General features: G+C 42.7%; 1 pseudogene; it reads right to left on the bottom strand.

Moving 5' to 3' along the window:
• Positions 1-693: 693 nt before the first annotated feature.
• On the bottom strand, positions 694-9,766 carry LOC125147597 (high mobility group protein B3-like; annotated as a pseudogene).
• Positions 9,767-10,767: the final 1,001 nt, after the last annotated feature.

The raw sequence follows: 10,767 nt of genomic DNA, 5'->3' as shown, positions 1-10,767 counted from the left end.
AGTTTGTTTCAAAACAGTTTAAAACTACTGCACTTAACTAAAAAAAGATCCAAACACTTCTCGTGCCAGCTGACACCCCCCCCCCCCCCCCCCGCCTTTTCCACAGCTAAGAATGCCAGCAGAATGCTAGGTCACTATATACAGAAACAAGACAACCTGAAACTAACAGATGCCCACTGCAGTGTCCACAGTCCCAGCCTCACAGTGCACGCCCTGAGCTACAGCCCCTCCAAAAGGCATCTTCCCCACAGCTTCAAGCCACGCAAGGAGCATCAATCAAGATCTTGTCTTGGTGGTTCTGTCCTTTTTTTTTTTTTTTTTTTAAACAAACTATAGATATGTACAGTTGAGAACTCAGGATTTCTAGCCAATAACCATAGAGTTAACACCACCTTACAAATTCAAAAAAGAAAATGCCAGAAACATCTTTAAATGCCTTGTCAAGCCAACAGCAAAGTGCACAGAGTGAGGAGAACACGAGAGCCTTTTCATTTTAAAAATGTTTGGAAATATGTACAACTTTGATACAATTTCAGGGTGCTCCAGACCCCCATGGCCGCTTCATGTAAACCACTGACAATTTCTAGAGCACTTTGAAGAGACTACAATATGACCATGACCCAATTGTGTAATTAAACCTAACGAGGGCAACAGACACGCCTCAAATAAGAGAGGTGTCAATGACGGCACTCCCTACTCTAAGGTATTCACAAGGAGACAGATAAACAGTTTTTTTTTTTTTTTTTTTTTTTATTCCTCCGCCGCAGCCGCCTTTTTCTGGGCAACTTTGGCAGGACACTTTGCGCCATCAAACTTTCCTTTAGACTTCTAGTCAGTGACATCCTTCTCATACTTATCCTTCAGCTTCGCTGCCTTGTTGTTGTAAGGCTGCTTTTCACTGTCACTTAAATTATTCCACATCTCCAATGGAGATACCAGGGTTTGTAGATTTGATCTTGGGGCGGAATTCTGAACAGAACAGGAAGAATCCAGATGGTGGCCTTCTGGGGGCATTAGGGTCCTTCTTCTTCTTGCCTTCCTTAGCTGGTCCATAATCCTTCATTTCCCGATCATAGCACACTTTGTCTGCCTTTGCCATTTCATCAAATTTAGACTTCTCTTTCCCAGACATTGTCTTTCACCTCTCAGAGCACTTCTTGGAAAATTCTGCAAAATTGACAGGGACCTCTGGGTTTTTCTTATGTTCTTCTCTGCATGTCTGCACAAAGAAGGCATAAGCAGACATCTTGCCCTTTGGTTTCTTGGGATTACCTTTAGCCATCCTGACTGTATTGTTTGCTAGTCTGGGCAGCCTGCTGGGCCTTCTTCCAGTGAGTTGAAGATGAGTATCTGCTGCATTTCTTGTCCTGCGTCCTTTGATAAACTTTCCAGTTTAGTGTTTGGTGAAAGCCCATCGTGTCTCCCGGGTCTGATGGTCAACCCGAACCCATAACAACCACTGTGCTGGATGTCATGCTGTTCACCTTCAGATTCAGCATCAGACAGTGGTTCAGACCTTGGAATTTGAATCTGATGACTGGGTTCAAATCCTGGCTCTACCACTAACTTGCTGTATCCCACTGGGGAGACTATTTAACCTGTGTGCCCCAAATAATAATAATATAGTACCTACCTGCTAGATTGTGAGGATAGAACAGGTTAGTACATGATGGGTCATAGAGAAATGACTGGCACAGATTGGGGCCAATAGGGCTGTGCTCAGTGAGTATTAGTTACTATGGCTTTTACTGAGAATAACCTCTTCATTGTTATGCAGCTTTTCATGTCAAGAATACCTTCATTGCTGTTGCACATAATTTACCCAGAACCAGTAAATCACTTTAATTTTCAATGTTTATTCAATAGCTATTTTCTTCAATTCTATCTTTCAGTATTCTATTCCAGCTGACCTATGTGATAGTTATTCAAGAAATCAAATATTCCTCTTAATATTTTCTTCTCTCACAATTTGAGTGGATAGTCTAGTTCAATCTGTTTTTCTTTAGCTCTAATGCTATTTATTGCTTCTAATTCTTTGAGTTTTATGGTTTATGATACTGTTCTTAGTTCTTAGTTACCTGATAATACATAATTGTATATAACTTTCTAAAAAAAAGTTATTTTTGATAGATCCATTTCAGGTGTTGGGCTTCTTCACTTTCCCTTCCTTTTTTGATCATCGTTATTCCTAAATAAAACTTTGTGGTCAGTGTTTTCATTTCTGTTTCCTCATATTTCCTCATGATTATTTTGCACATGATCAGAGTAGAAGTGATGGGACATTGGAATAAGTGCATTGTCTCTTAGCTATGGTCAGAGTGGGCTTCCCAAGTTTGATATAATTGCTACTATCTGGAAATATTAAAGAGTGGAGGGGGACTCCTGGCAGAGTAATTCTCTTGGATTTGGGGTTGGAAAAGACACTGGAGGTTGTCCTACAATTTGCTTAAACTGTTATACTTAGATCTCTCCTGAGAAGCTGATTGACTTCTGTCAAGCTGATGAGTGGGAGAAAATCACTTCCATCCCACCCCAGCCATGCAGGCTCTGGCAGAGGGAACCAGAGGTAGAACATCAGGCTGGATTGGGGGCATCTCCAATGAAGGATTATATGAAGGATTATAACTGGCTATCAGGTTATAGGTATGATTAATGCAAGTGGCCATCAACCTGCTTTGCCTCCCTGTTGAGGCAGAAACACTGCAGCCATGGCTGCCTGGGTCTGACTGGGAATCCAGGTAATAGAGCCAATATCTGCGTGAACACTCAGCAAGAGCTCAAAGAAATAGCTCTGAATTCCAGGGGAAATGTGCAGAGCTGTGACAAAGTACATTTGAAAGCCAATCTATGAGCTGGATTAGAGCTGTTACTACACCTGTACCCTGCCTAGACACTCTGGATATGGAGGACGTAAATACCTTCTGGCTGCTGCTTGGTAGCTCTGGTGTTTTCTGTGGTGGACTGCTTCTCGTTTCCTGAGGCTTTTTAATTCGAATGAGACTGGGTTGAGGGTAGAGAGACAGGACTCACTCAAGATTACTCATAGGGTTCAGACAGATTTCATTTGCCTGCATTTGTAGGCACACATCAGGAGGGGAGCAGGCCAGAGTGGGCCATGCTCTATATATATTTGCCTTCCTATCTGCAGAGCCCGTGGGAGGAGGAACCTTTTACATCTATAACTCACTACAGGAAAATCTGTTCATTTTAGGGATGAATAGCAGGCTTAATGAGTAGGCTCTCCATCCCTGTCTTCCAGGAAGAGTGGGGTCATCCATGTCCCCAGTCTTTGTTTCACAAATCAGAGCTCTGACTTGATAGGTCAGCACAACTGCCTTGCCTGGGTACTTGTTCAATCAGGTACAGAGCTGGCTACTAGGGTAATGCAAATCAGGGGAGAAGGCAGCACACGGGGGTAAGTGGGTGGCAGTGGGAATGGCCTGGAGAATTTAGTGGGCATCAATGCCTAGCTTGTCTTTGAGAAAAGGGCTAAGTGGACTCCAGGTTGTCTGGGAAAAGATGCATGCACCCTTTGGGTGCATTGAGAGGAGGAGGCAGGAAATGTGAATAGTCCTGCCAGTCATGATGGGAGAGGGACATCTGGAGACAGGCTTGGAAGATAGAAACGAGAAGAGCACCAATGAGATTGGTGATCAGCCTTTCTAAACTAAGTCCTCAGGGGACATTCACTTGGAACCTTCTTGTCCCTTCTCAGTATGCTGAGCTGATGGTTTCAAAGAATGTCATTGAAGGCGTCATCATGACAGTGTGTCATAACATCCCCCTACGGTTTCCTTTAATGTACATGTTTCTGCATATGTGGCAAATAGGCTTTGAGGTATAGAGTTAAGCTTTTAGGCATAGGAGAATAAAAGTGTTTTTTTTTTTTTCTTAGAGATCGCTCTGTTTTTTTTTTTTTTATTAATTTTTTTTTCAACATTTTTTTATTTTTGGGACAGAGAGAGACAGAGCATGAACGGGGGAGGGGCAGAGAGAGAGGGAGACACAGAATCGGAAACAGGCTCCAGGCTCCGAGCCATCAGCCCAGAGCCCGACGCGGGGCTCGAACTCACGGACCGCGAGATCGTGACCTGGCTGAAGTCGGACGCTCAACCGACTGCGCCACCCAGGCGCCCCGAGATCGCTCTGTTTTAGGGGAAGTGTATCAGAGACCTCTGACAACAAAACAAAAATCATAATAATAAAAGCTTACATACCATTGATCCTTGGTCAACATGGAATTAAACTGCACGGGTCCACCTTATATGTAGATTTTTTTTCAATAAGTACAGTATTGTCCGTGTATTTTCTCTTATGATTTGCATAACATTTTTTTTTAGCTTTTAAGAATTTGTATATAATACAATATACAAAAATTAGCTGTTATTGGCAAGTCTTCTGATCAACAGTAGGCTATTAGTAGTAGGATTTTGGGAAGTCAAAAGTTCTACATGGATTTTCAGCTGCATGGGGTTCAGTGCCCTTAACCCCCCTGCATTATTCTATGGTTCTTCCTATCAGCCATGTGCTCTAAGCACTTTGAACTCCTGTAATCTTCACAACTAGATGTTCCTGTTATCCCTTTTTCTTATCTGTGGGGTCCCTGTTTTATATCTGATGCCCAGAAAAGTTAAGCAACTTGTCCAAGTCCACAGACTATCTGGGGGAAAGAGAATTTGAAGTGAGACCGTCTTTCTTTAGAGTCTCTGTTCTAGGGGCGCCTGGGTGGCTCGGTTAAGTGTCCGACTTCACCTCAGGTCATGATCTCGCGGTCTGTGAATTTGAGCTTTCAGATTCTGTGTCTCCCCCTCTCTCTGACCCTCCCCTGTTCATTCTGTCTCTCAAAAATAAACATTAAAAAAAATTTGAGTATCTGTTCTTTAAAAAAATTTTTTTTTGCATTTATTTCTTTTTGAGAGAGAGACAGAGCATGAGCAGGGGAGGAGCAGAGAGAGAGGGAGACACAGAATCAGAAGCAGGCTCCAGGCTCCAAGCTGTCAGCATAGAGCCCAACGTGGGGCTCGAACCCACAAACTGTGAGATCATGACCTGAGCCGAAGTCGGATGCTCAACCAACTGAGCCACCCAAGCGCCCCTGGAGTCCGTGTTTTAACCACTGGGTAGTGCTTCCTTTCCTGCTCCTGACTGAGTCTTATGTAGGTCATGTGACCTTAATGGTGTCCTCTGTAAAAATGAGGACGCTCAAACTGACCCCAGGGGTTTTGAAAGGATTTATTCATGGAATGCACGTAGTCCAATCAGCACCTGGTGCACAGTAGGTTGGAATGTTCCTCCATTCCTTTTGCATCCTCCTTTAGAGGACAGTGCACAATTTGTGCTTCATGGTGCCTAAAAGAAGGCGAAACGCAGTCAAAAGCAAGCATCTCCTGTGTGTAGAAACTGGGCAAATAAAAAAATAAAAAAAAACTGGGCAATTAAATTATTCTTGTGGTAAAATATACATAGTATTTATCATTTAACCATTTCTTAAATACTTTTTCTAATTTTGATTTTTTGAGAGAGCAGGGGAAGGGCAGAGAGAGACAGACACAGAATCCGAAGCAGGCTCCAGGCTCTGTGCTGGTGGCACAGAGCCCAATACGGGTTCAAACTTAGGAATTGTGAGATCATGACCTGGGCTGAGGTCAGACCCTCAACCGACTGAGCCACCCAGGCACCCCACCATCTTAACCATTTTTAAGTGTACAGTTCACTGGCATTAAGTACATTCACGCTGTTTAGCTATCACCACCGCCCATCAGCAGAACGCTTTCATTTTGGGGAACTGGTATTGTATACTGACTAAGCAATAACCCCGCGGTCGTCTGCCCCTAACCCCTGGAAACTGTCATTCTATCTTCTGTATGAATTTGACTAATCTGAGTACCTTGTATGAGTGGAATAATACATCATTTGTCCTTCTGTGACTGGCTTATTTCACTTAGCATAATGTCTTCATCTATGTTGTGGCATGTGTCAGAATTTCCTTCCTTTTCAAAGTTGAATAATATTCCATTGTGTGTATATTATATATCACATTTTGTAATATGTGATATTTTCATTCATATGTCAATGGTGGGCACTTAAGTTGCTTTTACCTTTGGACTGAATAATGCTGCTATGGACATGAGCATACAACTAGCTGTTTGGGTCCCTGCTTTCACATTTTTGGGTATATACCTTGAAGTGGAATTCCTGGATCATACTGCAATTCTCTTTACAACTTTTGGGGAGACACCATACTGTTTTTCATAATGGCTGCACCATTTTACATTCTTACAAGCAGTCCACAAGGCTTCCCGTTTCTCCGCATCCTTGCCAACACTGAAACAGGGCAATTTTAATGATTACTAAGAACACCTGAGATAGATTTCCCTCTTCATCTAGGGGAAAAGAAAGGAAGCCAGCAGATTCAGTGTGTATCCTGATAATTCCATTTGTGATAAAAGCCTCTAGCAAGTAGACTGTTGCTGTAGAGGCTTGCTGACAAGCTGATGCAGTTGCTAACTCAAAGGGGGAGTGAACATGGAGCTATGGTGGGAAGAGCAGGGCTCTGTCCCTTCTTGGTGCTGTGCATGGTAAAACCATGCACATTCCCTTCTCTCTTGGGGCTTCTGTTTCCTTGTTGGTAAATGGAGCTTGGGCTACAGGGTATCTATGACCACTTCCTACTTGGAAAGTCTGTTGTCTCCATGAGACACCTAAAGCTGGGGGTTCTTTAGAGTCATTGGGTTTGGATTCTGGACTCACTGGAGATCTGAGTCACACAGTAGCTGTCAGCCCTGACTATGAGACCACAGGGAGTTTGGGGTGATGATAGATGGGTGAGTGTACACCCCTTCTCTGGTGAGGGGGGTATCCTTTCCCTGAATGGAACTGACTGCCCCCTTGCGGGAATGTTGACCCAATGTTGGGTGGATCTCCTGATTTCTCAAGAAAAGCCAGAACGCCATGGTTTTAAAGGGGGATTTCCCAAATTTTAAATACTGGTGATTAACGCGAAACTTTAAAAACACCATAAGAGCCTAACAAAATATTCTCAGACCAGATTTGACATAAAGCTCACTGTTGACACCTCCTGGTCTCAGGCAGCAAGCTGCAAACATTGGTGTAGGGACCACCCAGGCTGGACCGCGAAGAGGCCTCCCTGACCACTGATGTTCTTCTCAGACAAACCCACGATTCCTGTCAGATCTCCAGGCTGTGTGGCGCACACATCCAGTGGATGCTGAGGGAGGAACCGTAACAGTGCCCTTTTGTGGTCCTCATTGTGTTCTCCCCTCTTTGTCAGGAGAAGCCAGAAAGAAGGTGTAGCCAGCCACATGGAGGTTCTGGTGTTTTGGCATGTTTCATGCTCTTTAGAATATTCCAAATTGAGTCAAATAGCACCATGTGTCTCCTCAATTTTGATACTACACCTACTGATATTTTGTTTATATACCTAGGTGTTGTGACAACAAATATGGTAAAGTCAGAATGCTGGCAGTAGTTGACATTCCACTCGCACTTTCTACAGCATCATTGGAGACCCCCAGGCTGATAAAGTTGTTAGCATTTGCCTGGTATAAATGTTTTCTGTGTCTTTAACAAACTGTCTTTTTTCCCCCCTTATTATGCTTTCCAATGATTAAACTCATTCTTGCCATCTTATTTTGTTTTCTGTTACTCTTTTTCCTGCTCCCCTTTACTCCCCTGAATTGATCAAGCATTCTTTGTTTTTTTTTTTTCTTTTTTCCTCTTTTGGGGTTTTGTCCTTCAGAATCTTTACCTCTACCCCCAGCGTACTTTGATTTCCCGCTTCTCCTACATAGCCCCACATTTTATTTTGAGATTGCCTCGCTTCTTAAAAAAATTGGAATCAAGGGCTACTTAGACTTAACTACAAGTCTTAGTGATGCCTTATTTCTTGCATTTAATTTTCTTATTTGTAACGTTTTTCTAGTATATACTCCATTCTCTCAAAGGTGTTCAGTGAGATAAATTTTTGAATCCTTGTATGTCCATACATGTTTATATTATTTTCCCCTCTTGAATATTAATTTGGCTGGAGATAGGATTTTAGGTTCAAAATAATTTTCCTCAAAGTTTTGAGGATTTACCTTTTTGGTATCCTGTGTTTCCGACAAGAAGTATAATGCTATTCTGATTTTCATTCTACTGAGTAAAAAAAAAATTGTGGAAGCTTTTGAGGATTTTCTGTGTATCCTTGGTGTTCTAAACCATCGCCATTGTGTTCTCGGTGTGCTTCTTGGTGAGAATCTTTAGTTTGAATGTAATGTTTTTTCATTCCTGAGAAATTTTTGATTACTTCATCCCCTTTGTTCTCTCTGCACTTTCCTTCCGCAACTTTTATTGAATTGTGACACTAGAAGTTTTAGGTATATTCCCCATGTTTCAGTAATCTCTGCCCAAACCACTAAAAAATTTAGTGACTTAAAATGGAAACAACTTATGTTTCATAATTCTGGAGTTGATGAAGCTGTGATCCTGCTCTGTGAAGTGTTGGCTGGGGTCTTCAGAGCCTTTCCATGTGGCCCTTTTCTCCAACAAGGTAGCTTGGACTTCCTTACAACATGGCAGCTAGGTTTCAAGAGGGCATTCTAAGAGGATAGGCCCCTATTTGCATCAACCCTGATAATGTCCCATTGGACAATTGCAAGTCACACGGCCAAGCCTGAGTCAGTGTGGGAAAATGCTCTACAAGGACCTAAATACTGAGAGGGTTTTCTGGAGGTGAGCAATGTCAAAGTTGGGGTGCTGATAGCTCATCTTCTGAGTGGAAGATTTTTGTTCAGAGATTTAATGCCTGCCTGAGAAACACTGCCCAGCTTCTCCTAGGGGTGCACATTTCTTGGTCTAGTCCTTGGGGACCATCCCTGTCACCTACTAACGGGTTCTGGTGGGGGATAGGAAGCTCTCACCTTCTTAGCCCTGATTTAGCATCCAAATTAATTTTCTCCCTGAGTGCTTTGTGGCCCTTCATTCTTTTTTCTCTCAGCCCCTAAGTGTCCCAGTCTTGACCTGCATTGTTTTAGGCAGTGCCTTTCTTTTTCTCCTTGGCTGTATCCTTCTCAGTCTTCTCCTTTCCTTTTCTTTACCACTGGAGATGTGATGATGTCCTTTGAGAGTATAAATTAGGTTTTTTGCCAGAAATAGACTTACTTTATCTACTCCCCACCAAAGATGTTTCACTAAGTCTTTGATTTAAATAACCACCTTTTAATTACATTGAACAAATATTTGTTGAACGGCTTAATTAATGTACAAGACTTTATTGGTTGGGCTTAATGAAATCTTTTATTGGAAGCCTTAGTGTTGGAGGTACTCTGAGAGGTCACCTAGACTAGTGATTCTTAAACTTTGCTTAAAATCCATCGGTTTTTCATGGCACTTTTGATAAACCCCAATTTTCTTAGTATTGCATGAATGACCATTTGTGGTCTATACAGTGCTTAATTGTACGGTTTCCTACCTTTAATTCTTTCTTCTATATCAGCCAATCTTTATTCAGTTCTTCAAAAGTCAGCGTACCCCCACCTGTCTGTGTGTCTGTTTTGGGCCTCTAGAAAAGCAAGGCTTTCTATCAGGAAGAATCTTTTCTCTTCAGTAGCCAGTCATCCATCCATCCATCTTTTCTTCCATCTCTCCAGGCAGACTGCCACATGCAGCGCCTCATTTGAATGTGTCTGGAGTCTTGGAAGCTCAACTACAACTCTACAAAGGGACCCTGAGGATCTAGCAGGGGAGTGAAGTTACTCCTATACTCTTGACTGAAGAATGGTCCTTCTCGATCTGGGAAGGTCATGCTTTTCAGCTGGGCATGCAGCTTTGGGAGGGATGCACGTGGAGTGGTGAGGGAGGAAGGGGACACCCGCCTAGCCAGCCAGACCAGCTGAGTCAGCACTGGCAATCAATGGAGTGACTAGGTCACCCTCACATCCAGTAGCTAGTCATTGTAACACATCCTTTAGACCCAGTTTCTCTGGAATATCAACCATGACATCCCCACAAGGCCAAACATGGATTTAAAATTTCTGATGTGCTTAAAATTCTCCTGAGAACTGATCATTCTGCGGTGTAATTACACATGGATTGGCCCACCCAATTGACCATGAATGGCAGGAGAGCAGGGATTGTACTGGCCATCCAGCCTGTTACACATTACTGAACATCCTGCCTAGCACTGTTCCTGGAGCATGGTTGACACATAGGAACTGTTTTCTGAGTGATTGCATTAATATGCTTCTGAAGACTACAAAATCTGAAGATTTGGATCGTTAGCCTGTATTTAAACATGTTGAGAATCTTATTTAATGCTTTCATATATTAGGGTTTGGAAAAAAAAAAGCTAACTGAAAAGTTTCAAAATCCTGCCCTGAGACAAAACTTTCATTTTATAGATGCGGTGGATTCCAGCATGGGGGCTGACTTACATATCTTTGTGAGAGCCAGAAGTAGGTCATCATCCCAGTTCTCTGTGACACAGCCTCTACAGTGGTTTATGTGGCGTGACTTTGCCATCTGACCTACCCTGACACATAGCCCTACATATTCTGTCCATAGCCTTTAAGATGGTACCTGGTGGCTTCCCCTGGGATGAAAACTGACTCCATAAATGTTCCCTCATGAATGCTATTTCCTAGGACACTTGATCACCAAACCCTAATGGGGCTTGAGCAGAAAAGGCTCAGCAAATCTATTAATATCATGTGAATACTTTGAAGAGGTTCCAGTCTTTCTGTAGCAGATTCTGAAGCCTGTCCTGTG

Source organism: Prionailurus viverrinus, chromosome D2 (assembly GCF_022837055.1).
Source record: "Prionailurus viverrinus isolate Anna chromosome D2, UM_Priviv_1.0, whole genome shotgun sequence".
NCBI classification, from domain to species: domain Eukaryota; kingdom Metazoa; phylum Chordata; class Mammalia; order Carnivora; family Felidae; genus Prionailurus; species Prionailurus viverrinus.
Note: the sequence above shows the minus strand (reverse complement) of the source record. Positions and strands in the feature narration are given on the sequence as shown.